The following is a 5648-nucleotide window of genomic DNA, read 5'->3' as shown; positions in this document are numbered from 1 at the left end:
ATATATTTATATTGAAATGTTTAAATGTATAACTTTAAAGATTTATTTTATATTTAATTGTAGTATAGTGTTCACAGGAGTCCCCTGCAGTTACAGGCAGTTCTAAGTCTCTATACATGGATGCTGGTGCCCACATTCTGGTCCGGTGGAAGAGTGGTACCACTTTTAACTCCCAGGCCTCCTTTTTAGCCCCCATTTCGGCATTTTCTTACTATCTGTTAATTTCTTGTTTATGTTCTTGGCTGTTTTCCTTCTTCTAACCCACCTTACAAAGTTTTCATCTGAGTCTGTTCTTCCTTTGCTAATCAATAATTACTTTGACTCTCATTTCTGATATGTTACCTTTTTTCCTACAATTTATTCCCTCATTTTAGTTGGCTTTTATTCACATCTTCCTATGTGCAAGGTTTCTTCTGCCAGGCCATGGCCCCAGCACCAGAACACTTTGGATCTTGAGTGAATCCTGTGTTAGAGCTCTCTCCTGTTTCTTGACGTGGGGGCTCTGCACCGAGTTCTTTGGTGTAAACACTTTGGTTCTTATTTTCTGTTGCTGCTGCTGTTGTTTTTTTCCCCAGTAGGTTTGCATAGTTGCACATTTTTTAACTGTCCTATAATACATGTCCTATAACACATACATCTTAATAACAATAAGAACCACAACAAATTATTACAAATATTGCTTAGGTACAAATTTTCAGTGGCTTATGAGTTCATATTGCTGAGTGGATGGATCTCCAGGGCTGGAGTCTGTGCTGGCAGAGTGAAGGCATCAGGGCAGCCATCTGCAGCAGTGGGTGAGAGCTCATGTTCTGATTCACAAGGAGGAGGCAGAGGAGGGCACACTGAGAATGCTGTGAGTCTTTTGAAACCTCCAAGCCCACCCCCAGTGACACATCCCCCTCCACAAGGCCACACCTTCTCCAAGAAGGTTACATCTCCTAATCCTTCCCAAACAGTTCCACCAACTGGGGACTAAGTATTCAAATACACGAGTCTATGGGGACCATCCTCCCTCAAACTACCACCCCTACACTTTGCTTGTTTTTTATATTCTCTTCCATGGCAACTTCCCCAGTGTCCCCACAAAGGCTGGGGCTGGGAACTTGATCATATCTTTCCTGGAAGTTGCTATTTATTTTTCTGTGTTCGGGTCATCTGAGGTCTACAGCCACTTTGTCTTCAATTTCTGCATCTCATAAAGACTATTCCATTCATCCTTCAGGGTTTGCTGAACACTGTGTAGAGGTTCAGCTGTTGGTGACCACTACTCTCTTGGCCCTCTGGGCCTCCATCGTTTTGATGACTAATCATTCCCATCTTCTTGCTCTCCAAGTTGGACTTCTAAGTAACTTTTTCATATTTTATCACAGACCCCTTTTCCAGCTGAAACTGCTATTTTTACTTCAGGTATGCTTTTCTTTTTGGAGGTTTCCAGCTTATCCAGGGAGGTTAGTTCTCCCACTTCTATTGCGTTTCTGAGGGAAACACTGTGTTAGGGATCCTTGCCCATCTTATGAGTTTCCTTATGGCTCATGGATCTCATTTTAACTCACTGTTTTTTTCTTTAGAATGTTCCCAATCTCCTTTATCCTCTCTGTACCTGTGGTGGTTTGAATATGCTTGGCCCAGGGAGTGGCACTATGAGGAGGTGTGACCTTGTGGGAGTAGGTATGGCCTTGTTGGAGGAAGGAAGTCTGTCATGCTTTGAGACCTCCCTCCAGCTTCCTGGGAGACAGTCTTCTCCTAGCAGCCTTCAGATGAAGATGTAGAACTCTCAGCTACTCTGGCACCATGCCTGCCTAGATGTTGCCATGCTTGCATCTTGATGATAATGGACTGAACCTCTGAACCTGTAAGCCAGCCCCAATTAAATGCTGTCCTTATAAGAGCTGCCTTGGTCATGGTGTCTCTTCCCAGCAGTAAAGCTCTAACTAAGACAGTACCTTTCCATTAAACTCTCTTTAAAGCGTTGAAGGTTTGATGGCTGTCACTTATCAGGCCCAGGACTCACTCCCATGGGCTATTTTCCACTGTAATTGTCTTCCATGTCATTGGGCTGTCACTAACCTGATCAGAAAGGAACATTAAAAAGAGTGCGGAAACATAAGAAATAAGTTGTAGGTAGACTGAGTATTATATAACTATTACCTGCGACATGCAGCAGACCAGGATAGGGGCTGAGTCAGAATCCTCTGTACCAGAGTTTTTTGCCTCTGAGGGCACAGCTGCCAGGCTGATTTGATTTTGCACACTGTGGTCTGATCTGGAAACAACAGCGGGCTTTCTTTAATACATTTATTTCTTGTCTCAGCGGATGAGGCTGATGACAAGCCCAAAAGCTTGTCATCTATTTATAGCTTGATTGTGGCGTGTGCGGTTCCAGCTCACAGTGCAACATGATTTTCAGGCCCTTTGAATTCTCTCCCCAGCTCCCCAGAGCCCCGTCTGTGGATTTTAGCCATTTTGCTGAGTGATCTCTAAGCTGCCGGCTTCCAATGCAAAGATTTAAGTGCCCATCCTCCGATTTCCCCAGAAGACTGACTCAGCTTGTCCCCTGCCCTTGACTCCCACTTTTCTCCCTTATAGACATAATTTGCCATTTGATAGGCATGTCCATAGCCTAGGCCTGCCCATTTCCCTCAGAACATGATGGTTATTATTCTGTTAGGACAGAGAAAAACTAAAATGACTAGGCCAGTTCACAGTTGTATTACTCAAGAGGGAAGTACACATCTCTTATAGGATTGCTCTAATAGTTGGGGTCATTGAAACACCAAATGGGAAAACTAAACAAATGCATTGGTTGGGCGGTTGGGGGTGAGGTGTTACATTTGCTTGTTTGATTCTTTAGTGTGTGTGTGTGTGTGTGTGTGTGTGTTTGCATGTGTGCACGTGTGTACATGGCACTGCATACTTGGGGAGTTCAAAGACAACTTTCAAGAGTCAGTTCTTTCCTTCCACCATCTGAGACCCAGGGCTTGAGATTTCAGACATCAGGTTAGGCAGTGTATACTTTACCCTCTGAGTCATCTTGCAGGTCTGGTCTGGGATGGGGGTGTTTCCCCCTTCAGGCCTTTGGGACGATTCTGAGGGTTAGCAAAACCCCTTTTCTGTTAGTAGGTTAACCATGATGTTTGAAAACTTTAACATTCAAGAATTCAATAATTGGTTTTGGCATGGGAAATCCCATGCCCAACTCAAAGAAAAGAAATCAAAATAAATTGAAATAAAAATAATAAAATACAGTGTGAATAAAGTACCAATTAGGGGAAAACAGACTTAAGAATATCAACGGCAACCAGGCACAGTGGTACACGCTGTTAGTCCCAGCACTCAGGAGGCATAGGCAGGCATGTGTATGAGTTCAATGCTAACCTTCTCTACATAGTTCCAGGACAGCCAGGGCTACATAGTGAGATCCTGAGAGTTTGTCTTAAAAACAGACAACAGCTGAATAACAACAAAACAAAAAACAAAACAACAACAGAAAAACTCCCAAACCCTCACAGGATGAATGCTATCACCAAGAAGCATGAAAAAGTACAGAATCTTTCTGAGCAAAGCTATGCAAGCTTTCTAAAATAGGCATTTGCTTCCTCCATCTAGCTACACTGAGAGATGAGTCACTGGCTGCTCATCGCCAGGGTGCTGTCTGCCCTCAGGGGACTCTGCTTAGGTGGAACTCTTTGGGCTTTTGGCCTTCCTGAATGTGTGTGTGTGTGTGTGTGTGTGTGTGTGTGTGTCCCGTGATGTAGGCTTTTCTCCTCTCTCTAAGGGAGAAAGGGAAGGAGACAGAGATGTATATGCAGGAGTCCTGGAGCTTGCTGAAGAAGCCAGAGGGAAGGGAGAGAGAAGGGAGGGACAGGGGTGGGCCGAGTGGAGGCGAAGGGAGGTGGCTTTGCTTTTACTTGTCAGCTCAGGGCCTGTGGGCCTGGTAACCTCTTTCAGCAAATAAGTCCTCTAGTCGCCCACATTTGGAAGTCAGCAATGCTCATGCCTCCGCCCCGAGGGCTGAGATGACAAGTGTATGTCACATCCCACTAGTCCCTGCCTACCCTTTATTCATAAGTGAGCATCTTGTTCTCCAGAATATGAGGGGAGAATTTGGCTGAGTGTATTCAATAGACTTGTTTTTCTGATGTTCGGTCACCAATGCAATGGTATGTATGGGCACTGTGTTTTCGGGGAGGAACACGTGGATCCATTCTGGCAAAGGGTGAAATGTGTGGTGCACAAAGAGCTTCTGAAAAGCCACAGAAGTGGGGTTCACCTGCTCTCTGTCCTGTCAGGTTATGTTCAGGTAACCTCTGGCAGCCATGGCTACCTGCTCTCTGGTGGATCGGGAGCTAGATGGGATGAAAAAGCAGTATAGAGGAAACCTATCTGTTTTTTCTATTAATTTATTTATTCTCTTTACATCCCAATTGCAGCCCCCACCCTCCCAGTCCCCCCCACATACATACCCTCCCCCATCTGCCCCACCCCTCCTCCTCTGAGAAGGGGAGGTCCCCCTGGGGAGCGAACCTTGACTCATGTCCCACTCATGTCTGGTCTACCTCAGACCTCTAGCGTGCTGGGCTGACCTCTCTTCTTCCTCACTGGCCAGTGCACTCAGAGGGTCCCGAGTATGCTTCATTCTGCCAGAATGCTACTTTCAGCGTTTTGGGGGTTAGATTGTTCAGAACGAACTAGCCTTGGCTGAAACGTGTCTCCCTTTGCTATCTCTTACTATTCAGAGAAAGAAATTGGAAAACAGTGGGGGAAAGATGAGGGCAGACACTGAGCTAAGATGTTCTCACCCTATGAAAACGATGGTGCTGACTGCAAACCAACTGTGCAGTGCTTATTTCACAAAATTTCTTCCAGATTTTGCCCATTTGCCAAGTTGGGGGGGTGTTCCTGCTGATCTCATTTCCATGGCCTTTGGTGAAGCTGAGGAGAGAAAGGAGGAGCAGTGTGTGTGTGTGTGTGTGTGTGTGTGTGTGTACACGTCTTTATATGTTTAGTAAGTTATCATTTTCACTGGGGGTACTCCTTCAGATCGCGTGGTCTGAGTTTTATCTCCTAATTCCATGGCCTACATTAAGCTGCAGTCCAGATAATGGTGGGAGATGAAGACTTGTTTAGTGTAACTGACAGCATCAGGCTAAATCAACACAGAGAAAGCAAACAGTGCTGAGTGCTTTTCTGAGTGCTGAAGCTGAGCTCCCAAAATGCAGGGAAAGCAGCACTCAGGCAGGAGAGGCGAGTCTCCAGGCAGGAGAGGCGAGTCTCCAGGCAGGAGAGGCGAGTCTCCAGGCAGGAGAGGCGAGTCTCCAGGCAGGAGAGGTGAGACTCCAGGTAGGAGAGGTGAGTCTCCAGCTGGAAGCCATGGAAAGCAACTGCCTGATTTATAGCATCAGCAGGGTACTGAGTATTGCTAGCTAAGACTTTTATGTTCTTATTCCCCAAGGTTAAAGGAGAAAACTTACTCCCTGTGGCCCTTTTTTTTGGATGACAAAAAGAAGTACTTAAATCCTCTCTACAGTTCCAAATCTCAGAGATTGACAGTCTTGGAGCCAAATACAGCCTCTTTCAATTTTAAGTAAGTTGACCATTGAAGCATTTATATATGATTTTTCTCAAACAAATTTTATGAGTTTTTAAAA

This window comes from Mus pahari, chromosome 8 (genome assembly GCF_900095145.1).
Source record: "Mus pahari chromosome 8, PAHARI_EIJ_v1.1, whole genome shotgun sequence".
NCBI lineage: Eukaryota > Metazoa > Chordata > Mammalia > Rodentia > Muridae > Mus > Mus pahari.
This window is presented reverse-complemented; position numbering follows the sequence as displayed.